Source organism: Mya arenaria, chromosome 17, assembly GCF_026914265.1.
Source record: "Mya arenaria isolate MELC-2E11 chromosome 17, ASM2691426v1".
Classification (NCBI taxonomy): Eukaryota; Metazoa; Mollusca; class Bivalvia; order Myida; family Myidae; genus Mya; species Mya arenaria.
In genome coordinates this window covers 17,822,774-17,850,356 of record NC_069138.1, presented here as the reverse complement: position 1 = coordinate 17,850,356, position 27,583 = coordinate 17,822,774, and the positions used below count along the sequence as shown (strand labels likewise).

Here is a 27,583-nt window from a genome sequence, read left to right as displayed (position 1 = left end):
CAGATTTTTATTTTTAAGATCAAAAATTGATGTTTCATGCATTTCTCTTCAACCGTTAGTAACGGTTTAAGCCATAAAGTATTAATTTTCGAATTCGCAATCTTATATCATTGGTTTGCAGATATTTACGCAAAATTTTCTCTTTCCTCGACATAGAATAAAAAAGTGTTAAAATGGTCAATCTGTGAGAGTGCAGCTTTAAACCGTGCTTGTCTGGGCTATTTTTAAACCCATAAATACAATGAATACATACAATTGAGTAATATATCACAAAAATATCACCGACATAGACGTAAACATTTAAACATCAGTTGTTTCAAGTATCGTCACGAGACAATCATGAATTAAGGTCTTAGGTTATTCAAACCCATGTAAAGTATATGCGTTTTTGAAGCACTTGACAATAAAGCTGAGCAAATATGAACACCATTTTAGTACATCTTAAGTGCCGTTATAATTTAACAGGCACTTACGCATGCACGCTATATTAAATTTACTGTTCCGTTTTCAAATATTTGTTCACCCCTGAAGTAGATAGCACGATTATTGTATCAAACAACTCATAAACAATAGCAAAGTACACTTTTTTTAACTGTGACGTATACATTTTGACTGATTACATATAATTTACATCCAAATAGCGTTCATTTTGCAATAATTTTCCATGAAAAAACGTGTATTGAGAATTTGATGTCAACTTTTGTTTCCACTCGTGACTTTTGTTAGTATGATGATGAGGATAATGTTCGTTGGTAGTTACCCTGGTATTGCTCGTTAACAAATAAATTACGACATCATATAGGGTGTTACTCGTTTACGACCTTGGTATAACTTAAATTTGATTAACGAACATAACGGAGATAATTAGAAAGAGGATTTTATAAGGACTTCAATCTGATGTTTCAGCCAAACATTAGTTGTGTCAGAACTAATGCGAAACATGTGTATACTTTAATGAAACTTGGTAAAATACTTGATTCCCTTTGCTTGTATATCTCGAAGGATGTTTGAAAGTATATAGTTTTTTGTTTGTATTATGCCATTTTCATTGCGTTTTTCCTCCTTGCAAAATGATACTTTCATTATAAGACTATATGAGAACAAAGTGTTACAACTTGCTAGGGCGAGCAATGTCAGATGACTGTGTTTGAATGGTGTTATCGATTATTTTGACAGATTACACTGTTGCGCTGGTTTGATACATTCTTTTGCAGCTGATTTACTTGTTTATTCTTCATGGATTTCAGGTTGCTTCTGGCTGTGATGAAGCCTTATATTTAGAATTTGCTAGTCATTCATAATAGTTGGGACAAGTGTGCGTTTATAGCAATATAAATGAGTTCAAGCCCCAAGTAGTCTAGTGTTCTATGGAACGTGTATTTAAATAACCGTTCTCAGGCAACAACAATATCGTTCATCAGTTTAGATATTTCGATACGTGTATGGCCTGCATGTAGATTTTGTGTTTGTGTATATGGTGTTTAAACTATTGTGACGCTAGCGCATTAGCATTTTGGCCAATGCCTTGTGCATCGAATCAGTTCTATTCGTAAAGTAATGATTTTTGTAGGCCCTTTCCTGTAGTTTTATTGTACTATTGGTATGTAAAGAATTCCATGCAAATAAGTTAATTGAGAAACGCATTTGGGTTTATTGCAGCTATTTGTTTTTCGGCTACATGTACTATTTGGGCTCTATAAATTAAATAAGAAATAATGCATAATAACAACACTTCTTCGATAGCAAAAACAGACTGAGGAGACATTTTTATGGATTGCACTGGGGGTCACTGATATCAAGATCGATATGTTTAAGAATACAGAGAACGGCATCACAACTTAGTATTTGTTTTTACTTTCCAATACCTACAGTAATGTCAAATGAACCGATCGGTCAAGTTCAAGAGTAAGTCGCACATGCCATTTCGAAGTATAAAATGTAAGATTAAATTACATTTATCTATGTATATATGTATATTCAATTATATAAGGTCACTTATATTCGAAATATTAACTATTGATATTCATACATATCACGATTCATACCATATCAATGTATTTGCAAAAGTTCATTTAGATACGCTCTTTTTTTGAATATGTGAGGTACACCATAACAAACGAAGCGAGGTTGTCCAATTAGTGCAATGGCTAGTGCACTGACTTCATACCAATGTGGCCGGTGTTTGATTCCTGGCCTGTGCACATGTGAGTATGATTAGTGATCACAAATTTAGAAGAGTTGGAAAAGTTGGTATTTTCCGGGTTTATTGATTCAAAACATGATTACACTTTCGCGCAACATAGAATGACTTAGCTGAAAATATCAACTTTTGTCACAACCGTTGTAAAATAAATAAACTTTAAATGACCTGTTTTTGCGGGTGTAAAACACTTATGTTTAGCTTTTTTAATTTTTATAGTTACTATTTGCTATTTTTGTAAAGAAATTTGACTATTGAGTAAAAATGTACTTGCTTTGTCCGCTTTGCCAAAATGTCCTTGCTTTGTCCGTTTTGTCAATAGGTACTTGCTTTGTCAACTTTGCCAAAATGTACTTTCTTTGTCTGCTTTGCCAAAATGTACTTATTGTTTCCGCTTTGTCAAAATGTACTTGCTGTGTCCGATTAGTCAAAATGTACTTGCTTTGTCCTCTTTTCCAAAATGCACTTGCTTTTTTCGCTTTGCCAAATTGTCTGCAATGTCCAATCTCACCAGACATATTCATTACTTACGAGAAAATAAATCAACCCGTCGCTGCAGATTTCATGTTTTTTGGCGAACAGTCATGTACATAAATCGAAAATTCTTGAATACCTTTGATAATTGTTATTTATCGCTGAAGTGAATATCGTCGTTGCAAGTGTTTTATGCAAGAAAAGCTTAATGCAATTTAATTTAACGGCCACCTTCATACAAACTTCTCATTTGGTTTTCAGATGTTAATAGCTCGTCGTTGTATGCAAGCGTGTCCAATCGATTTTATATTTCACCCCGTAGTTGTCCTTGGTTTTCGTTAATACACCCCTGTTAAAACTGCCCCGTAAATACGTCTCAGGTAGAACACTCGCAAGCTGTAGTACATACACAAATACACTTGAACTAATGTCGTGGTGGAAATTCCCGCACTCCATATCGCACCAAGCCGTATGTTATATGTCCGTTGTCGTATGTTTTTGTAATTAATCACCAACATCTTTTGGCCATGAAAACAGGCGATACCATGTAGCAATACACAGATATGTGTATAGCAGTTGAACGATAAGCACGAGTGAATTGCGAGATTTGTACAACTTCTTTGTCGTTAAGAACGTTTAAGAATGAATATGTTTTTGTGTCTTTTCAAACATACAATACGGCAATATTAGTTTACTTTCGTTTGACATAAACCTTTAATATTAACCTTTGGCTCCCCAGTAATAAAATCGCTTCAACTCAGAGAGTGACACAGGAGTCTCGTTAAACTAATCATTAAAACACTAAAGAGCTTCATCAGATTAGCCGCATGATGACCAGATATTTCCTCAGACTGCTTTAGATCTTTGTACGAATATCTTCATACAGTTGAATAACAATCTACCTGTCCTACCGTCATTTGATATCTGTTTGAATGCAACTCGTATCGATTACAGTATTCCAGTCGCACGGCCCTTTATGGATTGATCTGTTTCAACTATAGTTTCGCGTACATCAATGTGTTCTTCAAATACATATTACAATAGGGTAAATGCAGTTTTATTATGTACATTTATTCATAAAAAAAACTCTCACTAAACTTGAATTCGTATATAAATTGAACGCGTAATGGCTGCAGTTTCACATATGATACTGCATGCTAGTTATTGCCAACATACTACAAAATAGTGTAAACAACTGTTTCGTGACCCATCGGCTTACACTCGATCGTATTAATTTTAATTACTGGGTTATTGTTGCAGTTACAGTTACTATAACATATATATTGCATAAAAAGAGGATAGGGTGAAAATTATTAATTTTTAGCATGGTAACGTGATGTCCAATCTCTACAAAACCAGAACATCCAACAACAAGAACAACAACAGCCAAAACAACAACCTCATTGGCGGTAATAGATCGGTTAAAATCGCAATAACAAACATTTACTACATTATCAATATATTTAGTGAGCGTTGTTATCAATTATAAATGCCAACGAGAGAAATAAGATTTATTTTGTTTATTAATTTCTTGTCAATAAATTCCAGATGAATCACACACATAACGACTCAATAGCTATTAATATGTTGCTTTAAGTCATTGTCGCTATGCAAGCATGGGTATAAGTGAAACCTACAGAGACCAGAATAGGCCAAGACAAATGCTGTAACTCTTTGTTTTTTCTAGGTCCGAGCTTTGATTTTTTTTATTTCTTTATTACTAATAAAATAGGTTCTGTTCAAACCTGAGTTTATGAGATCAGCAGGCTACACAATATTCGACCGTATAGTACAGGCAGTTGTATTTTTTCTGTCAGAAAACACGTCGATATAATAAATGAAAACGTTTACCCACACAAAACATACTTCTGGATTTAATCGGAATACAAGTTCATTTTGGAAGCAAGAAACCTTTAAAGCGGGTAATATAACCCAGAGAAACCAAATATTTATTTAACTGGCCTTTGATTTGGCCGAATTCAAGGGCCAAATAAAATTCATGAATGACACATTTGCAAACATATGTTTTACATAAAACGAAGGCCTTTAATAGTTTCAAGCAGCTGTGCTGATCTTGTTATAAACTTGGAATAGTGTATGAACTACTGGGTATAACAAGTAATTAGAGAGTGCGAATGTTACCATACTTATAAATATAAAGACAGCAACAAGCCGAGCTTTGTAAGTATCATTTTGAAGGCGTGAAATGGTCACAATAATTATAAACAAAATTAATACTATAAGCAATGTTTCATTTTTTTCAGTGTCGCCAGTAGAACGTTTTATGGGTATTCCACGTCTCAGGATTGTGATAAATAGCCTTTTCTATTCTTTTACAAGCAGTTGCATGACTTTTGGAACCAGAGTTGGATGGCGGATTTCTATTTATCATGTGTATCGTTTCTACAAGTTCCCCAAATATGGTAGCAATAATGTAATAATTGGTAGAATAAATGTAGGTAATGAGCTAGAAAGATAGTGAAAAAACATTTATCTAGTTTTGGGACATGAACAAACAAGCAAAGGGTATCACATGACCGTAACGTGACTTGTCTTCGATAGGAATTTAAAAAAAACAACATGGAAGACAGAAATGCATACGATGTAAATTGTATTGAACAAATGAATACAAGAATTTAATTGAAGAATTTACTACATAAATAATTGAGCGAATTACATTTATTGCGGAAATGAAAGTGAACAAAAATTAAGGTTGAATGTAAATTAACATGTGATAATAGCAATTGTAGAATTTTTACAGATCAGTTAAAATTGTGACATCTTATTTGTAAGTGTTGTTATATAATTGCTTAATTGTATAAACAGGTGAAGTGAATAATGTATAAGAATGTATTAAATTGTGCACCTGTGTGTGCGTAAGTCAGTAATGTATACATAGGATCATCATTCTGTTATATGGTTAAAATATACCTACATAGCAGTCAATCACAACACCTGTGCAAAACCAATGCCTTACATTCATAAGCGCTTTACATTTTGTAAACCTATATTGACAAAATTATGTATACTTGTTAGGTCTAACTGCATTTTAACTGGTCAATTAAAACAATTGTTTTGATAAACCAAGAATAATTTATAAATGTCGAAAACAATTGTTCTTATGGTGGATAACGAGTTGAATTTGAAATCAAGTGCAGAAAACACTAAATGTCTACCTTATGAGCCGATAGTAGATCACAGTTTATCTTTTAGCGCTCACCAATCAATTAATACACCTTGCGTTTTTAGCTATTGAATAAACGACTACACTCATGTTAACAGTAATAAAAAAATCAGAAATGTATAATCAAATAAGTAGTTAAAGGTTTGTCACTCAAACTGTATGTCTGTTATACATGTGTATGTATTGATTTTGAATAAGAGTGTCACTTTAAGTTATAGTCGAGAATTTATTTCTTGATCTTAAATGGGGCTGAAATTGGGCCCAATTTACATTTGCAAAATAAATATTGATAATTATCAGCAAAGTTAAAAATAAATGGCATAATTAGTTGAGAAAATTCAGCTATGTTTTTTCAAAAATAAGCATCCTGGAATGGGTAGAAGTACTTGTCGCTTTCTTGTTTCCAGATTGGCAAAGAGCACAACAGAACTGACAATTATTTCTAGTACCATGTGTACTTTAATACTCATAAAAGAGTAAGACACGATAACGTTTGTGGACATTGATGCAATATGAAAGCTATCACAGGATGGAAGAATGGATGAGCTGAAAATCGATGTGTAATTACAACTGACCTGTCCCTACAATATTTATCTATGACAAACTATTGGCTTAATGTTAACAACACAAAACCATCATAAATACTACAAAATATGTAGCAAAAAACAGTCAGTCGCTTGTAAAGAAATTGAGGCAATTCCTGAATGAAAGATGTAGCTGACAATTATCACAAAACATGATAGACTGGAAGCGCAAATATACACGTCATCACAAAATGTTGAGCACAATTTATGGTGTTGATCAAGAAAAATATACATGAAATAAAATCAGTACTAAACCATAGATGGACTATTTATGTGCGAGCATTGAAACTCACATGATAACATTGTAGCAGAAAGCACATGCAATAAGTGAAAATGCTTACAAAATGCCAATGCTCTATGTAATACACGAAAAAGGCATACAAATGGTGGACTTAGAATTTATTCATGGGTCGGGAGAGACAAAATTCATCAAAAACTGAATGTTAAATATTTTCAGTTTGTAAGAATAAAGTTATTGAAGTAAAGTATCATACATTTATCAGTTAAGAAGTGCACATGACTTTGGAAATCCTATATTTTTCATAACATCTAGTGCGGTTTACTACAAAAATGTTTGCCTGAAAGCAATTTCATATTCGTTGAATAATTTTCTAAATAGGTTCACAATCTCTTGTGAGTTATTGCTATTTATATTGATAAACGACACAGTGGTAGATGTGTATATATATATTACACAATGGCAACTAGATTATTTGTTTCCCATTGGACACTAGCATGGAAGCGAAAATGAAAGTGATTTGAAAAAAAGGTGGTGTCAGAACGGTTTAGTTTATTATTAAAGTAAACACTTTATTTACCTGTCAATTGAACAACTTCCGCCTATTTAGAAAAAGTATATTTAGTTTTATGGAGACCTTCAGCATTGTGTCAGCAGCCAACAGAAACTCCACCATGCCATTCTCCTAGCCGACCTCAATATCATAAAAGCTCTCAAGGAGAGCTAAAACTTTCCGCAAGTGTTCACACAAACTAAAACTAAATTTAAACATTGAATAAATCAAAAGGCCTAGTAAGTTATAATGTTAACAATTGAAAGGAAATACATTTTGAATGAAAGACAATGTAATGAATCGTTTTTTATCTGGCAAGTTGTGTTTAAAATTTTAAGTAAAAATGTATTTTGATTTGTTTACCAGTTAATACATTATCATCTAGACCTGCACGGATATGCTGTTAAAGTTTAATTAGTTTTTTTGAAACAGCAAGGATGCTTGGTGTTAATATTATGACCTGGTAGGGATAAACTGATGGATATAGTGGATTAAATTGTGTAACTCTAAAACTGTTGAGAGGAAAAGGCGTTAAGATCTATTTTGAGATGGCTGGGCTTATATTTTTATATCCTTTCGAATACCGCTACGGTACATCGACGCGCTACCGTAACCGCCTGTTGCAGACCAATTTGTCAAGGGTGCTGGTTACCGCAACTGTTTTACTGTAGGAATACTGTAGACGACTAAAACGTACCGAAATAATAGGTACATCCAGTTCCACAGCCGCAGAGTGCACATTTTCCACAAATTAATGGTACGTTTTTCATTTAAATAAGAATGATTGTGAATTTAAAAAACAGTACGCTGTGGTACTTTGAAACAGTTACTACGGAATTTCTGTCCAATATAATAACCATGCAAAAATAAGCAACGGTATTTCTTTAAAAATCGTCATTGAACATTTTTCGGCTCTGGCTTTTGTTTACTTGCTTTAATAAAACAGCATGCTTATAATTTTAATCTTGTATCAAGAGTACGCTGTGGTATCACTGTTAAATTTACGAAATCAGCAAAACTGCGTAGTGGTATTACTGTGAGATTTGTTTTACGGATCAGTGTGTTAACTTACACCACGCCGATTACGATAAGGCTACGTCTACAGTGTCACGTGACCCTTCAGTAAGGGCTTCACATGAACCCAAATGCAGCCGATAATTGACCTTACGACAGGATTTGATTGACAGGTCCTATCAGCCAATCAGAATGTAGGGCTGATAAGCCGTGTTGCTATCCGCCATTTTGTCCGTCAAACTGACCAGAGTCCGTCATATACATGCGCTGGCAATTCCTCGCCTTTTTAAGTATTATGGTAAAAAGGTGTTGTCATGGCACTTGTAATTCGGATACAAGGTAGCCAGGCCGACTAACGATGGCTTCCAATTCGTTCCGTATTCGAAACCAGCGAGTTATTTAGAAAAATGCAAGTGCTGTATCAGACTCTGTGGAAGACCTCATCAACAGCTGAACTTGGAAATTTTGAAACATCGTTCAAAGGCGAAACATCTATACGTCTGTACAAAAGTATTTTTTTGAACAAAACTACTTATTTCAATCCACTCAAAATTTATTTAATACTGAAATTGTCCGTGCATGACCTTAATAAGTGTTACTATTTTTAAACTATAAACATCGTACATTTATGCTTTGGCTTGTGTTGTCAAATCGGCATTAATGGCCATTTAATATCCGGTTCAACATGGACACGATTGATTTCATTCAAGATAGAGGTATTTTTGTTGATACCGTTATGTAGTTTTTATAAACTGCTTTGCTTTCAAAGTAAATCAGGAAATATCGTACAACTAAATTTTTGTCCGAACCATCGCATGCTTCCGAATCTCATCTACTCGTATGGTTCCTATGTAAACAATGGCTTTTGGAGCTGTCATTCCGACACATTTCATAGATTTCTTATTTTCATATCAGCACTTTGTCGACGGGAAATCCAATCAAGAAAACCCTGACCCTCAAGCAGCTACTGTATTTGACCAGCTCACACCAGGTAGGCCTCCTCCAAAACTCAGATAAATATTTGAGCCACCAAAACAAAACGAGAACAGATCGGTCTGAATCGTTAAGGTATTATTTTCTGTATACCAGTAAAACAATTTATTTCACTGTACATTTAAATCAATTATTATGTTCATTAGAACTTGATTCTGCCAAACATGTGCTGTAAAGACTTAGACTTATTATGAATAAAGAACAAGTCAAACATGTACATATTTTCATTGTTATTCTTATATTTTGGGCCATTTACGTAAATCTACAATATTTAATGATAGTTCATCCAATGTTCAGAGTCCGGATCACATGCACACTCGATTAACAGTATTCTTTAAGTTGCACTCTCACAGAATTCTAGTTTGACACTTTTTGTCTCAGAATCGGCTTATTTTGGCATTCATTAAATTAAGACCCAATATATAAATCACAAAGCAAACTTCTCCGAGCCAAAATATGATAAATGCAATCGAATCCTGTGTAAGTTGTCAAAGTGATCAATCTGTGAAAGTGCAGCTTTAACAGTGAAAAATAACTTCTGCTAATGCTATATATTTTAAAATATATTTGCCATTGCAATAAAGAGATATTCACCTACAATATCATACATAAACACCAAAGAAATATCAAAGTTTAAGTAATGTTTGCAAAACAACAATGTATTTAATAAATCTGATATTAAATATGCAACAACTGGTGTTATACTCCAGAACTGAAGCTAACATCATTGAGGTACATCCTTCCAAGAATCCATCAAAACAACATGCTGAACAACTTCAAGAACTCTCTTCAAAAGACCACACTTTTCTGAAATAAATAAAACATGCCAATATTAAAATAAATCAGTTACATGTATTGTTAAATATTTTAATACTAGCTGTAAATGCTACTGCCTTTGATGTTTGCTTTCTACATGTATATCATAATGAAATATTGACAAGATAATAGCTAATGTTTTGTGGTTGTTGTTTTTCTCTGAACAAATAGTCCATTACTTTTGTACAGCAAAGTAAAACTAAATATTATAAAAAGCTTTAAAATAGGTCCTACCGATTATTTGTAAAACTTGTCATCACTGGTTTTCTCTTGCGGTTGACATTGCCTGGACTGGCAAATATCATGTGTGTGTGGGGGCGGGGCGGTTTCCGGTCTTATGCTAGGTCCCCTGTGGCGGTAGGCTTGTTGAAGACAATAATAAGGGGACTTCCTTATCTCCATCAATCAGAATACTTTAATGGTGTCAACGGTAAATAGCAGGAGACCCTCCACCAGCCTAAACCGGTAAATGGGGGGAGGGTAGTGTGTGTGGGTTAGAACCAGCTGCCCTGTCAGCTTAGTTGGTTAGAGTGCCGGGCGGTTCTGGTGGTTGTGAGTTCGAGCCCCACACCGGGGGCACTTTTCCTCCCAGGTCTACTTTTACAGCCAGAGTGTGTGAACATGTTCCACAATTTCTGTAAGAACAAAAATCAAAGCATGTGAATGTTTGAGCAATGCAAAAGTTACAGATTGGTATCACCCACGATTGTCACTTGTCAACTTTTACATTATTATTCATAAAGAAGAGTTTTCAATCGCTTAGAACTGAAACTGTTTATGCATAACCCCAATAAACCATTTCTGCTCATACTATAGAATACAAGATTATACTGTATAGCTGGCATGTAACTGTTATTTAATGTCACTTCCGGGTTCCCCATTCGGGCCATTTATGATTTACTCATATTGTGCGATGATTTAATCTGTGTTTCAACAATACTGTAAGAAGGACCGGTGTTATTAAAAGTTAAACTTACCCTTGTTTGCATTTACAGTATGCGTCACACACACGCTTTTCCTTTGTATCGATGTCAATATTGACAACATGGCGGCTATCCGATTTTCTCTGACTTGGATAGATTTCACCCCGTAAATGTTAGATATCGTCATTTTCTAAAGATATATCGAGCCTTCCGATGTAGCAGCCAGTTACAAATTCCTTTGACTTCTATTTTTTTCGCATTGTAATTTCACATTTATGATAATTTGTCAGGAATATCGGAAAGCGAAACGACACGAGACGCCATTACTTCCTCGTTTGTTTGACGGACATAGACAGAGTTCGCTCCCTTGATATCAGGGGGCGTGGCTTAGAAGCCGCTGTCGTAAGGTCAATTATACAGAATAATCGTAGAATTTATGTACATTCAGATAAAAAATGAATGGAACATTGTAAAACATAGCAATAAAAGCAAGTATTCAGTTAATTATTATAATTAATTAAATTCAATGTAGAAATAATTTAATGTCTAAACTTAAAATAATTAATTTCTAAAAAACATCTGAATTTGTTTCAGTAGTAATTTAAATATAAAATTTAGGGAAACAAAACATGTATAAATTTCCTTTCGAAAGTCAACAAAAACAAATGAATATTGTCTAGATCAAATTAATTTTGCTGTTTTTCTTCCTTTCTCCATTAAAAAATCACCTTTTATACAAGTTTAGTGATTTATTATTATTGATATAACTACCGTAATATTTCTCTCAATGAACTAATATCCGTATTAAATGAAATGCGAAACTGTTCTTACAAGGAACATACATGTAGGAGTTAGAAGTGATCAAAGTCATTATAAATGTACAGGTTTAAACATTAATTCGCGTCATTTACGAAGACGATTTTGTTTTATCTAAACGTATATACGTTTTGTGACCTTAAGGTATATGAACAGTTTGTACAAACAAATTAAAAAGCAAATTTATATATATGTTTCGGATTTAAAACTTAACGAACAAGGGGAAAAAATTTCAAAAAAATAAATAAATCGCGAGCTGTCGTCAATATTATACACTAATACTCATAAGAATATTTCGTGTTTTATGACTAACGAAGAAGATACGTATATTATCATATGTACGTTCACATTAAAAATGCATAATTTGCATAATTTGAGCAGCAATAAGGGAAAATGTCAGTATTATAAATTTCCTTGTCTTTACAATCTCTCAGTTATTAAACAAAAACTTGTTTGTGTTTAATATATTGAAAACAGGGTAATTACACTACTGTTGGTAAGTGCAAATTGTCGGAGGTCATGGCGGATAGCAACTGGCAACTGATAAGCCCCGCCTTATATGGACGCTGATTGGTCAATCGGGTATAGTCCGGGGAGTTTAACTGACAGGCCGCGTCATGTTAACTGCGATAAGGTAAACATTTCATGATTGAATTAAACTATAATCAGTCACTTAAATGTACTTTGGTAGCGTTCTCGAATCTAGAAGTATGCACAACTACGCAGCGGTATTTCCGGTATAAACATAATACGTAATCAACATAACACAACCCATTTTAAAGGCGAATGAATTTGCATTTGAAGGTCATTGAACCCTAGTTATGCTCCTTTTAACTGCTGAAATGTAAGCTATAACATTCTATTAAACACAACCGGCAATCTATTACCTGATCGCTATAAAGTTATCATGGAAACCATAGTGACTGCAAATATATCAACAGAACATCCATTACCAAATTGCTCTACAGTTGTTATGGAAATCACTGCAATAGATAGAAACCAACCGGACAAATATCACAAGCACGCTATCAAGGTTACATTTGATTCACAGTGACCCCTCTTATGGAAGCTGTACGGGAAAGTAGCATGACTTAATACAACATGCATCGATACATATCTGTTGATGAAGCAATGATCAAATGTCACGGTCACCATTCAAGCTCCTAACAAGCCCGCAAAAAGAGGAATTAAATTTTTCGAGTATCATGGGGTATCTCAGGAATTACCAGGCGTACTTAAGTCGAAAGATAGAAGTACGGTTGACTCAAACAGTTGTAGAGAACTGAAGAGAAAATATCACAGGACGAAATCATGTTGTATTTGCCAACAAGTTTAAAACATCAGTTCCCCTAGCGCTTGAAAAAAATCTACACATTCGTGTCGCGCATTTAACACCGGAAGGAAATATTGGTCAATCGCAGAATCAGTCCACGAAAAGAGATTGCAAACTGGGGATGCTCAGCAGAGGGGAACACATGGCATGAAATACCTCGGAAGGGAAGCTTAAATACACTGCATGAAAATCATCTAAACATGTGTGCAACCAGATTACATGTTTTAATGCTATAATAAATAACCAACAGAACATGGTTTTGAGGGAACAAAAAAAGGAAAGTGGGAAAGTAAAGGAAAGTGGGAAAAAGCATGCATCAAATTCCGCATGTTATTTATTGATAAAAAGGTGCATGGGTGTTGTAGACAGTCATGTCCATCTCAAAATCAATTACAGTGTACAAACACAAAGCGTTGTTTTGTGTACCTATTTTGTGTGGTTTGCCGTGGACATATCGCTTGTTATTCACCACGTTGCCCTTCAGACACTTCTGAAGCATTTTACTTTTGAATAATTTTGGAAAACCTTTTTCTACTACTGTAATACAAAGTTGCTGTTTTAGAAATATCAAATACTAGCCTAAGCGTATTTTATGACGAAAACAAAATACATTAATATCGAGTTACTATAAAAGTTAAAAATGCCAAAGTGTATCTATGCACCCACACGTGGTATAATTTCAAGATTGATAATAACATTAAACGTGTATGGCAATTTTGAAATACATATAGATGAAATGTCTGTACTAGAACTACCAGAGTGTATTAATGAATATAATTATCCTCTATGTATGTAACAAATTGTTAAAAGAAGCAATTCCTATCTACACAACTCGGCTATAGGAATTTTAAATTTTTAAAAAGTAGCCAATACCGAAGATGAAAAATACCACAATCTACATATCACAGGATTACCATTGCGCGTTTTTGCATGTGCGTTTACCTACTGATGATGGTCTTCAATTAATTTAGTACAACACACATCTACGGTTATTTCTTCATTTGTTCAATATTCATCATATCCGTAGTGTATTAATGAGAGTTATGCATTTTTCCAAAGCCGACCACAACGTAGTTATGCCGATATATCATGTTTATTTATAGGTAAATATTTTAACTGATACAATGCATTTTATTGTATAAATATGTCTATAAAAGGGTTTAAGTAAAAGGAAAAATGTACATTTTTACTAGAACATAACCTAATTAAGGATAATATATATGTCACTAATTCGTGAAATGCAAACTTGATTTAATAAGGGTGTTATATGATATAATTTCATATACTATATAATGTTTGCAATATTTCATTAATTGTGTTAGAAATGTGTACTGTTTTGAAATTTATAAACGTTTTACCTAATTGCTAACGCATTTTAATCGTGAGATTTAAGTCTCTGCTTTAAGCAAAACATATACAATATTATAAAAATAAGCGGTATTCTCACGCTGTACGAAAGCGGTAATCAAAAGCCGAACATTTACACTGCTGCGGTAGTTCGCCGGTGTACGATAGAGGTAATGGAGACACCCGAATTAAGGGTCTGCATAAGGCGGCTATTGTAGCAGAAAGGATATTTTAGTTCTTGTAGTTGAGAATGATTTATAGTTGTTGGCAACGACATCATTATTGTACATTATCAGCAAAAGTATCCCGGCCTCACATCATTCTGCTTTGCATGAAGCCTTAGTGTGTTTTTTGCTTGTTCAACTCCATCTGAACGTTACATCCGCATTGCATACATAGACAAAATGAGCTGAGCTTATTCCTACATTTAAAGAACGGAATGAAACGTTAAATAACCCTGGTTAATTTACTGTTCAGAAATACAATAATATATGCAAGCACTAAATTGATGTAAAGTGATACTATATGACTGAGTAATCTGATATGGACAAGTACGTATTTAGATGTAATTTCATTTATTTGAATCAAATAAAGAGGTATGTTTGAAGGTAAATGCGTTTTGAAATGCATTTAATACGAAAAAAAATTCATACCTGGATGATTTTGCCAGTAACTAACACCATTGTTTTCTGTTATGACTGGAGATCCAACTTGAGGGGAGGGGGGGGGGGGGGGGCAGGGCAGATTCAAAGGGTGAACAATGGCCTGTCAAAGGTGCATGTGCCGTAGAGGCCGTCAAACAGCCAGCTGTCACAAGGTTTTTAATAAGATATTTGGTATTAAGTTTGCCATAATGAGGTCGAATGAGCTCTGGCTTGACTTTTCTAGAACCCGTCTGGGGCTTTTTTGATAATGAGTCGGCTTGACTGTGACCACAATTAGGCTACAGAGCGCTGCTGGAGACCTATTGTGTCTACTAAAGACGATTTGAAAGCCTTTATTGGGTTAAAGGAATTCAGTGGTTTTATAGAAACACGTGTTTTTGATTTCTAAACACTATTTCGAACTGGAGGGAAATGCTTATTAGGCTGTTTGTTAGTACTATTTGAACACATTAGGTTGGTAAAAATACTAGTTAGAGTTTAAACGTGATACTATCGGCTGAATGAGGCTACTTGATACACACATGAATATGCTAATGGAGCTTGTTTACTACTGGTTGCGCTGAGATCTTGACAAGGTATGGTTGACTTGACTTTTAGAATTGGAAAAGAGATTGTTTTTCAAGTTAAACAAAGATTTACACTATAGCGCTGTCGATATTGGTCATATTTGCAATTTGACTTTTTATATGATTTTTTAACTTGATTTTGATATGCATAGATGTATACATGTATGTCAGTATGAAGTACATTTTGAAACAGTTATATCATCTATTCATTACGAAATGATGATTTAATTACAACGTGTACACATTTGTATCTCGGGTTATATTTAGATGTGTTTATATGTCATTTGATAACACTGATTGTTTTTGATAAAATGCCATTAGTTTGTGTTGGAGCGAATATAGACATAATGATGATGATAATATTATTCACGGAAGATATCTATGTCAGCACGCAATACATCTCTTATTCACTAGTCGGTATAATATTGCAGTATCTTAAGCAATTTTGTCAGCATTCATTTAAACTGCACTTATTCACGGTTTTCTTTCATTCTTCAAAAACATAAGACTCTAGAATGTGATAAGATGACAACTTCAAAGGTATCAGCTGATATAGGAGTGTCGTAGCTTTTATAATTGATGTATTTGAAATTTTAGCATTCCATTTTAATAGCATAAGAATCTCAAAGATAGCCCAAATACATAATGTAACCTATGTTTTTAAACAAGGCCTAATATACACTTGACGGTAGACGACCACAATTTATCACAAGGCCTTATAGAAAATCTGCGGAAAAAAGAATAGAAACATAACCAGACCTAAACACCATTAAGTGGAAGACGGAGAAGTCACATTTCAAAGCATGACAAACACGCATAGGAAAAAAGAGACAAATCATCTTAGAGACTGCCATTTACTATCTTTCGTTGAATGTCTGTTAGGTGTATGATACATGTGTCGATCGTCTGCTGAGTGTCTGTTATGCTTGTTTGTGTCCACTGTCTGTAAGACCACAGAGCAGTACACTTTAGTTTCTCTGTCATCTTTTAAAAAATGGGTAGAAAGCGAAGTTTTTTACCTGCCTAGTTATTTGTTTTATCTTTTTTTGAATTAAACTAGATGATATAGAAACAGGGCATCTACACAATTTATTTATTTATCATGTTCATTCAATATTTATGTAGTATCTACCGTGCATTTAAATTTGTGAATGAGTGTTAACATTTGATTTCGCTTCATATACAGCTTTATTAGTTGTTTTACTTCTTTTGACCTTTATGCTACACAACAGTTTGTTAATCCATTATGGTGTATTTACAAATTGACATATTTCACTAAGCTTTAATGAAATGTGTGTTCTGTTCTGTACATGTGTACAATAAAAAATGGAATGCAAAATATTACTTTATTTCTTGATTACTGGTTTGATCGTCCATGGATTACGATTTACCTATGAACCTTCCAAAAATGCAACAGCTTTGTGAACTTTAACATCAAGTTTGACATTATCAAAGGCTTCTATTTTAGACTAACTTATGTTTGCCTCTGTTAATCTTAAATCATCAGTAACGCAATGTTTAAATCTAGGCAATAATGCACGAAAATCAAAATACGTCGATTAATTACTCCGAATTGTCCGTGGCATTATCACTTTGGCTTCACACTGTATTTAGACGCTTAAAAGTTGACATTTCTTTCTGTTTTTCAACTCACGATGTTTTCTCTTTGGTTTTCAACGTGGTGACGCTTATAAATACAGTAAAATAATGCGTTTTAATAATTAGGACTGTTTTTGACGTAACACTAAAATTCGGTTGATATAGAGTGAACAATTAAACGAATTGTAAACAAAAATGTAATCTGAAAAACTGAAGCCGGTGAAAAAAACAACAAATATAGCGTTGCCTGAGAAACTAGAGTGCATTTTTTGGCCTAAAGCTTTGTTATGGTATGTCTCGGTTTTCTCTACATGTTTTATTTTCATTTGATGCTTTGTTGTGCGCATGGCTAGGGAACATTGAAATTGTATAATGCATTGATTTTGAATCTACTTGATTATACTATTCATGAACATGTTTTATTTATTATTATCTGTCAAATGTAAACTCAATTTACACTCGCTCTATACGCTCGCTCTGCATTAATACAAACACTCTGGTTAAAGAGTAGTTACTTTAACTTAAGTCTGAATTATAACAGCTATTAACAACTTGGACGGGTACAAGGTATTATACAAAATAGTAGCTGATGTCTTCCTTGAAAATTTAAATAGCCAAACCAGACATAAATAAAAGTATTCCAAATATCTAGATTTAACTCAGTATTTATCCCTAGATTACTTTCAAACTAAGGAATTTTCTAAGCAGTATGTAAATGAAATGTTTGGAACATCATTGAAAACAGAAAGCGCTGGAGTATATTTTAATTTGAAATAAAAGTATAATCTAAGGCTTCGGGTAACATTTCACGCATAAGATAAACTTGTAAACAAAAGTTCAAACAAACATGTATCTACATTTCTTTTACGTAAGGTTATGCTTTACTTAGTGCGAATAAATAAATGCAAAATGAAACTTTGATAGTGTAGACAAGATATAATTCAACAAAGATTTTGCTACCCGTAAATTATCCATGCTGACACATGGCTGATAAATAGTTATTATTCAGGAAGAAATGACGTGTTGATAAGAAGATTTATTATGTTAGTTTCATATGCGTTAGCATAAACATTCCCGAATAAATAACTAAGTTGACAGTCAATCGTTTCTTTCTCACGCCTTTCAATGTTTGTCTTTATTTTTAATAACGTTTGTCTCTCTACTTTAAATCAATTTTAATACCTTTAGCAAACCAGTGTTTACACCTTGCATTCACATCAATTTTATTCATAATGTTTTAGGCGTTTAGTGCAATATTTGAATTTAAAGTCGTGATCAATATATTGCACGTTTTTAATTTCAAAACTTATCGCGAAACAAGCTCTTCAATTTACTATTTTTCTAAGATAGTCCCTGTCCAAGGACGATAAAGAATAAGATTGTATTCAAATTAATGCGTATTGAATAAGAATGCGCTATATGGTGTATTTGTTCAATACGTTTAGCGTATTGATCGGATTGTTACATCTTATTATTTATCATTTCTACTGACTGAAAAAACAGCAGTCAAGCCCTTCAACATTTTGAATCAGGGTCAATATTCGAAGCATCATTGGAGTTTATTATTTACTTCTATCGCTTCTCTGACAGATATTTAAAAAAAAACCATAAAGAATATTTAATTAATACAATACAAATAGCGTTATCCAGTACAGTATTCTTCACTGACACCTCGAAACTGAGATTCGAAATTAGCCAATAGTTATATCAAACAATAAAAGGCAATGCACGGTATCGCCTGATCATGGTTTGTTCACATTTATGCTCTGTTATCTATTTCACCAGATACTCAGGTATTATGTTGCGTTTTGACGGGAATACTTTGTAATTGATAACCATATTCATACAAAGTCTGTCAGTGTGAATTATAACTTCATATCTGTTTGCTTTTGCTTTTTGAAAGATCATGAATTTAAATGCACTTAAATGTTTATGAAATCATTTTAAGTTGGCGTGTTGATGCGCGTAACTCATCTTACCAAGGACCAATTGCCTCGTTTTCTTCCACTACTGTTATCGATGAATTTCAATGATTCATTTTGATAGCATAATTGCTTATTCATGTTCAGTTGGCACCACTTTCATAAATATGATATTTTCAAAAAACAAATATGGAACGTAAGTTACATTATATTCCGTGTTTGCTTACTCCTCTAACTAAGCTCCATTATACCAAAACATGCAATAAAATGCATGCATACACTTGCACATTTTCGTTCCCTCTTAGTATGTTGGTAACACTTTTTGTATTTCACCCGGATACCTGCCTTTTTGTTAAGTATATATATGAGATGTCATTACTCATCCATATATTGTCTCTTAATTATTAGCTTCGTCTACCAATTCATCTTCTTCTGAAATAATTGATATTGTTGTTTTTAATGATCAATAAAAGCAAAGTTAATGGTGTTGATGTAAGCAAATGATATTTTTTGCAAAATGTTTGTTGATGTAAGCAGATGATGTTTTGCAAAATGTTTGTTGATGTAAGCAGATGATGTTTTGCAAAATGTTTGTTGTAAACGAACTTAAGTTGATATAAACTAAGCAGAGGCTCGACAGAGCTACCCGGCAATGTTAAATATGAAATAAACAAAATACAATATACTTACAATTTACTAAATTGATTTGTTAGTATGCCTTATGATATTCCTTTTCCTGATTTTCTCACTTTGTTTGTTTCTCGAATGAATGTTGTTGTTTGAATGTGTATGTTTTGTTGTGTTTGACTGTGTGTATATGCGGTTATATAAGTATGAATATTCCTACTAGCATATACATAAAGTGTTATATTATTTAAAACAGTAGTTTCATTTGAAGTTCTTATAAACATTTTTCAGACATGCAATAATTTACCCCAACACAATAATAAAGATGTCTTATTCTAAAACATCGTGTTGTGTATAATTGGTTGTTTATATGATTAAATACATGTAGGAGTGTGTTATAAACGCTTCTTATTATATATCCTTATATGAGCAGCCATACCGATTGATCAAGTTCACTAATTTACCACAAGGTCAACGATTTACTTGGTTATAATGCTCATTTATTACATTAGGTAGCACTCAACTTTCCCAATTTCAAATGTGAAGCCCGGATTACTGAAATTATCTATGAAACTCGAAAACACTGAGTAAATCAACGTTTTAAAACTTACCGGAGTACACACATTTAGAAAATGTAGATGTTTTTAATGTGCAATTTTTATGATTTTACATTTTTTAAATAATTGCATTACCAAGCGTATTGGCCTGATAATCAGGTTAAAAGTTCGCGCATGCTCATTCATTTTTCTGCATAGGCATAGTTTACACACAATAATAGGTACAGGCTTAGAATTTGGCAACAGATATAGTCTGTCAATTACAAATGATTGAAATCCTTCCCAGTCACATCAATTATGGTACTGCAGGGAATACATATTCTTATTTCAGCTGCAACTTGTAATATGAAGTTTGTTTTAAAATTTTAATTCCAAATAATCGCATTGTTTCGTAAATAAGTTATTGACATTACATTTGATACAGTACTAGCTTTTCGAGGGATGTTTTTTATAATTACAAAAAAGGGCGGCCTTTAAGAAATTGCAATCGCGTCTGTAGTTGATCTTTTGAAGTCCTTCTATAAAACATCCACCAGTGTCAAAGATATTTGAGAAAACTGTACTATTCAATGGCTTCATCGTACGCATACTTGTATAATGGTAAATGCTGGCAAACCAAAGCCACCTGAACTAGTTCGGTTATCAAAATGACAAACTGCTACAGTGTTCGTAAGTATCAGAACTATTATATGTCACCTGACACTAGAATGGGCTGTATTAATGATGTTCTCAGATATCAAGCACATATTGCAACATTTTTAACCGGCGCGTTACCACACGGAAATTGGATCACATTATCCGCACTACGTATTGTGGATTTTAGCATCCAATTCCGTGGACAAAGGTATCAAGTGTAACATGGGTCTGAAATAAATTTCCCCTGAAATGGTAGAAAATAACGTAGAGAATGCGTTTTACCGTCCCACTATGTGTGACTACCACAGGTCATGTAGCATTTCCTTAGTTTGTTCATTTCTTTAGAAAGGGGTCTTAGTACCAAATATTTTTTTCACTAGTAACACTTTCGATTACTCGTTTCTGAATACTGTGGATACTGCGTTCTTATTTCACAATAATTTAATTCATTAAAACGCCATATCTTCCTTTAAGACAATACATACGTACATACGGGACTAAGCGCATTATCTGAAAGACACGGGCGTCACGAAGATAGTGAATTTATTTGTTATTGTAATTTCAAACGTCCTCAATCAACTAGTTCACAATTACAACATTTTTATCAGTCCCTTTGCGTCAGGCCACTGTTTATCTTATGTGTTAATGTCTACAAGCTAAAATATTAATATAAAAATAGAATATCCATTTATATCCAGATACAAATCAAGTAAGAATTCTGAGAATAGGCTTTAAAAGAAACAAATATATCATTATCATCATCATCATCATCATCATCATCATCATCATCATCATCATCATCATCATCATAATCATCATCATCATCATCAGCAGCAGCAGCAGCAGCAGCAGCAGCAGCAGCAGCAGCAGCAGCAGCAGCAGCATCATCATCATCATCATCATCATCATCATCATCATCATCATCATCATCATCATCATCATCATTATCCTCATCATCATCATCATCATCATATCATCATCATCATCATCATCATCATCATCATCATCATCATCATCATCATCATCATCATCATCATCATCATCATCAGCAGCAGCAGCAGCAGCAGCAGCAGCAGCAGCAGCAGCATCATCATCATCATCATCATCATCATCATCATCATCATCATCATCATCATCATCATCATCATCATCATCATCATCATCATCATCCTCATCAGTGACGTTCATAAATCAAAGTCCGTTCTTGGTATCTAAATGACATATAGCACGAAAGGTTTCTATATATTCAATTCTTAAATGGAAAGCAAGCTTTAAAGTTATGTCTTAAATATTTATAATAAGCCTATAAAATTACTTTTCCATATCCAGCAATGAAAATACAGCACGCCGTATTGAGCAATCCGTATCATAATCTCTCGTTTTCTGATTCCGTATCATGCGAGTACCGTGTGTAATCTCGGAACTACTCTCGCGTTGATAAAAATAGCGTGACCCAAAAACCTGGTAAAACCTGTCAATTTTAAATACATTAACTCATCTAACTTTAATCACGCTCCCGAAGCATATAAATATACAGGCACATGGATTTCATTTTCTTCAAAGAACCATGAGGATAAGTTTGAAGCAGAGAAGACAGATATCTCACTGTCCTCATTGTAGTTGTTTGCCATTTCGAAGTCCATTTATTGTTGCACTATCCATGTTTATAAACATAAATGTGAGCAGTTCGCCAATACAAAGAAGAATACGAATGATTTCGCGTCATCGATAGAAATAGCGATTGACTCACGAACTTCACTCAATTCTGCATATAATGATCGTCAGAAAATTACTGTATACTCGTAAAGTAATCACTTTTTTGTTGTTGTTTTTTTGTGCTGTGACATTAATTAATTGTTCTCGTATTAGAAATTTGTTACTTGCAAAAATCTGGTGAATATGTCCATGGATTATAACGAAACGCTGCAACGGGAGTTTTCGCGTAAAAAAAGTACACACATATGTATGTTCTTTTTTTTAATGAGGTTCTACTTATAGATGAACATTATATTTAATGACATGAAATGCATTGGTAATATTATACACAACTCTTTTGTAAGGTCTTAGATTGTAGTATATTTGCTGTTTGTTAAATAAGTGTTTGTAATTCAGTAATATAATTGAATAATGTGTATTATCGTATCTTGATCATTATATTAGATTAGGACCATTGAAATAACTAATTAATTCAAAACAAAATAGTTTAAATACCACAAAAGTTCATGTGTTAATTTGGAGCACAATAAATTGTTACAATTAACTCAAATGAATGAAACATGAGTTAAACAAACCATATTATGTTCTTTTATAATCACATGTAATGAGGTTTAACAAAACAACAACAACACAAAGGCATGTATTTATATTTCAAGATGAAACATGTCGTACACTTTATAACTACAATACATGTATGCGTGCATATTTGTGTGTTTGGATAGCATTTCTAATTTATGTTCAAGCATTAAATGGAAACAAAAATCATCACAACCCAAGTATTAAAGATGCGCAATCATGTGCTTATGTCTACTTTAAGTATGATCAACATTTGCATCTGAAAACGTTTATTAACAGTTTAAGTCAAACGTCGAGTTTATTAGTATACCCCCCAAATCTATCATAACTATCATGAGATCACGTTAACGCCAAGTAAACCAATCGGAATGCGCTTTTTCATTGCTCATTTTTTAATAAACATATTGCATATATCACACCTAAAACATGATTCCCTGGGGGTAAAATGGATCCTTTCATAGGAACAGCCAATATGAAATGGTTTAAAAAGGCCTAGAAATAAAGATGTAAAGATGATTGGTCTGTGAATTTTGCAAACAATAAGTGATATACACTTACAATATGTCATGCGATGTTGTAAGTAGTAAGAAAACAATACTTCAGTATGGGTGAAGTTCTTGCAACATGTATTGACTTGTAAATCATCTATACATCATCTACTGAGACTCGTTCGAACTTGCAACTATGCTATCGTCATACAGTCCTCTATCTGCATAGCACAGATTGTAAGTGCATGTCACATGCATCTCACAATCAACCTCTTCAAAGATGATCTAATCAGTCCCATTAACCACTTTACTATTCCCCAAGTCTATTCCTCAAGCTACTTCAATGCTCTGTTTAATGGACATCAAACGCGAAAACGTAGACAGCAATGAGTCGGCACTAAAGACATCAATTACGAAACAAAATATCGCTTACTTACACCTTATTGCATCGCAATATATTGAAGTGCCTCTTCATATTTAAAGCATATTTATTCATATTTAATGTTTTGTACTGTTTACTCAAAATAAAACACAACTCTTTAGGGCATTATGTCTAGTTACTAAAAAAACACATTCCAAGATTTTGTATTTGTCTCCCTTTGTATAATAATACATAATGCACTGTAACGTATTGCACTTCAATAATAGGTGAGGTAATATATATTGACTCTTTGAAGAAGAATAAAAGAACGTTGTTGATATTAATCATAATTATACCTTGGCTCACTATATTTTATATGGCATCAAAACTGTATTTTTTTAATTAAAAACAACAATAGCAAAATAACTTTTATGGCTGATATTAACTTATCATTGTTGAACTTAAATTTACTTTGATACGTTAAAATTAATCATATGTAGAGAGGAAAACACAGTGGCAGATATAAAGTCAACTTTATTGCCATACACACCATGTTATATACACACATGACCACATATAGTTGGTTAAGGTATGGAACTTATTGCAAGACTTGTTGCAACATCAGTGTTAACTTTGATTTAAAATTAAAACTTGTCACGTGAGACAATCATATTATTTGTAAAGTAGCAAATTAATACAAGTCTTAAAGACATTAGGGAAGAAAACAAGACATACATAGTGAAAAAAAATTCAGTAACGTCCCTTAACTTGCATGCATTATGCAAGTGCCTCAAATGCCGGAGTTCCAAAGAGGAAGTTATGTGTATTCAAATAAAAACAGGCACTAGTACTCATAATTTACAAATGTGTTAAAACAAGGAGGAAACCTGTATCAAATAGCTGTTACTTTATACGAGTTAATACATTATTGCGGGAAACATTATAACTATTTTGAACTGACAAACACATCAGGGGGATAAAATCAGATTGATTTGGTTAGAATTTCATTGCATTTGTTTCTTACACAAAGGCGTATTAAATTGCAGTCCCAAGGCTCGATAGTTTAATGACACGACGTACGTTTAACATCTACTAAAACAGTTTTGCCTTGTTATTGAAACCGGATATGTGTTACCTTTCAATGAGTTTTACATTTAAAGTAAATGAGACACTTATCCTGACATAGTTTAAATAAAGCAATCTAAAGACTTTTACTGATTGATTATTGTTTGTAATTGATGAAAATGACTGTGCGAAACTACATCAATGTGTTTCCACTGATAACTTAGCCTGATTTATTGAGCTTTGGGAAATGCCATATTAATGTATTTTCAATTTCTTCTGTATGCCCCTGGTCTAAAAGTGTCAACAACCACAACAATGCACAAAGTAGCTGCAAAAACCCACTGCGCGAGTACCCATCGTTGTCGTATACTTCCCTTAAATGTTACTGACGTATTGATGTTATATTACTAATGCATTCTCACATAATGTAGCTTATCCGCTACTTTGCTATTGTTTAACATTTATGAATAGAATCGAAACAGTCTATATTTAATTGTTTTAAAACATATGAATTACTTGGTGGCAAAAACACATTTAAACTATTACACAGTTTAACCCACAGCAAACCAGTTTGTTTTTGAATAGTGTTTAGCTTATTTCTTATTTTAGCTATAGTTTCATCCGCTGTATCGAACATTTTGTACTTATAAATTAAGTACGGAATAAATGTTCATGGTACAAATTCCTAATGTCTATAATAATCTTGTGTTTTTTTGAAAGTCATGTCCCTGTTAAAATCAGTATGAAGTCATCACATGCTGAGGCCAAAACGTACGTGTCAAAACACATTTTACCAAGTCCAAATATATTTACTGACATAATTTGAATATGACCCCATACCCCTACCCCTAAATGTGTAATCGCCGGTGTTTTTCATATCGGCTGATATCCCCCGGCGTGCGCGAACGTCTTTCAAAGGAACCGGTCTGTTGTAGTCCTCACCATTTGAAGTTCTTTCCGTTTTACTTTCCTTTCGTCTTTTTTCTTAACCTTGCATAATGTTTTCCTTGCCTCCCTGATTTGTTTAGGTGGTTGTATGCCCGCTCTGTGTCCGATATCCTTGATATCGTCCTTTTCTGCATATTTTTGTATAATTCCTCAATATTTATATCTGTATAATAATAGAACTTAACCATAATCGGTCGTGGTTTTCGAGCTGAATATTTTAATCACAAAAATGTTCCTTAGGTGACCCTGTATCATAAGCATTTAACCAACACTTTGAAAATCTTTTTCTCAGAATCCGCTATCCCGATTTTAAAATATTACACAGAAATGTTCCTTCAATCAAATTCCTTCACCCCATGGTGATTCATATAAACATGGCGGGCTACTTTTCACTTTATGTCAAAAACGAAAACTTTGAAAATCTTCTCATCAGAAACTCTTGGCCCGATTTCAAAATAATTTCACAAAAATATTCCAAAGGTGACCCTCTGTCAAATTCCTTCATCCCATGTTAATTAAAAAACACAACAAAGTTGCCATGGGCGGGGCTAGCCACCACTATACGTCTTTATAGAAATCTTCAAAAATCTTCTTTAAATTTCGGAAATCATTAGCCGGATTTTTGGGCAGAGACATTGGCGGCGTCCACTTTGTTGTCCAATCATTAGATTTAGAACCCTTTGTCCAATCAGACGAGCGATAAAGGGCCAATTTGCCCTTTTGTGTCATGTTAGCAGGTTATACTTTAAAGGCCTAGTTTAAGGAATATTTGGCATGATAATCCCCTGCTGTGCATCTCCTGCTAATTACACTGGTGTCACAGTAGGTGCCAATTTCCTGTGTATGTGTTTATTTGCTCAGGGCCATTAAAGGCCTAGTTTAATCATTCTATAAGTGACCCCCCCCCCCCAATCTGTGTACAGTTCACAACCTCTGTTTATTGATCTATATCTAATTGCCTTGATCCCTTCTATCTGAGTATCCTGCTGTGCAGTTCATGCATGTAAGATTGTCGTATTTTTCAAAGCATGAACTGGTCTTATGTCTTTAGCACAGATATTTATCTCCACTTGTAACACGCAATATTTTGCAGTTGTATACAAAATTCTAACATTAGCAGGTTTGTCCACTTTAACTTTATCTAAACTATTAAAGATATATACCGAGTAGCTAGTTTATATTTATAAACTACAATACTCATGATTTTTTGTTTCATTAGGCCTTTTTTAAATAAATTGGTTAATGCCCAGTGTTTTCATCTACAATCCGTTGGAATTGTATTGTGGCGACGATGACGATAGTTTGCCGCACTAAATGTAACGAGATATTGATTGGTCGACGATGATATCAGAAAAATGATATTTATGAGTTTAACTTCGACT

The 27,583-nt window shown here is 33.5% G+C and overlaps 1 protein-coding gene and 1 long non-coding RNA gene across 2 annotated transcripts in view; one reads left to right on the top strand and one right to left on the bottom strand.

Moving 5' to 3' along the window:
• LOC128224266 (uncharacterized) overlaps positions 1 to 27,583 on the bottom strand; it is a 77,765-nt gene that overhangs the window by 43,046 nt on the left and 7,136 nt on the right. The window lies entirely within an intron of this gene.
• LOC128224267 (uncharacterized) lies at positions 8,849 to 10,036 on the top strand. The gene is made up of 3 exons (XR_008259461.1): positions 8,849 to 8,963; positions 9,163 to 9,238; positions 9,951 to 10,036. It is a non-coding gene; the product is annotated as an uncharacterized LOC128224267 (long non-coding RNA).